Genomic DNA, 879 nt, shown 5'->3' on the forward strand with positions numbered 1-879 from the left:
TTTATAATATGAATGAAAGATAATACAGAAAATATAGTATATAGTTGTATATACAGTACAGATACATGCATATATATATATTCATATATATATATGTATGTATATATATATATATATACATATGTATATATGTGTATGTATGTATTATGTATGTATATATGTATCTATATATATATATTTATACGTAGCTAAATTTATAGAGTAATATATAAATTTACATATATATAAATATATATCTACATATGTGTCCCTGAGATTTAATTATATATATATATATATATATATATATATATATATATATATATATATATATATGTATGTATATGTATGTATGTATAAACATATACATACATGCATGCATACATATGTTTATGATATGTATGTATGTATGTATGTTTGTATCAATGCATGAATGTATGTATGTATGCATGTAGGTATGTATGCATGCATTTATGTATGTGTGTATGGATATTTATACAAGTGTGTGTGTGTGTGTGTGTGTGTGTGTGTGTGTGTGTGTGTGTGTGTGTGTGTGTGTGTGTGTGTGTGCTTGACAACCGATTTTTGGTTTAAGTTCCCGCAACTTAGCGGATCGGCAAAAAAAAAAAAGCTCGATAGAATAAGCACCAGACTTTAAGACAATAACTACAGGGGTCAATTTATTCGGGTGAAAGCCTTCAGGTCGGTGGTGCCCCAGCATGGCCGCGTACCAGTGACTGAAACAAGTTCAAAAAAAGAAAAAGAAAAGATATCGGTCGGCTCGGGGTTAGGGTAGAAAAGACACTTGCTCAAGATGCCACGCAGTGGGACCGAAACCGGAACCGTAACCATGTGGTCGGGAACCAAGCGTCTGACCACGTCACCACGCCTGCGCCCATG

The sequence above is a fragment of the Octopus bimaculoides genome, chromosome 28, assembly GCF_046866305.1.
Source record: "Octopus bimaculoides isolate indiv1 chromosome 28, ASM4686630v1, whole genome shotgun sequence".
NCBI classification, from domain to species: domain Eukaryota; kingdom Metazoa; phylum Mollusca; class Cephalopoda; order Octopoda; family Octopodidae; genus Octopus; species Octopus bimaculoides.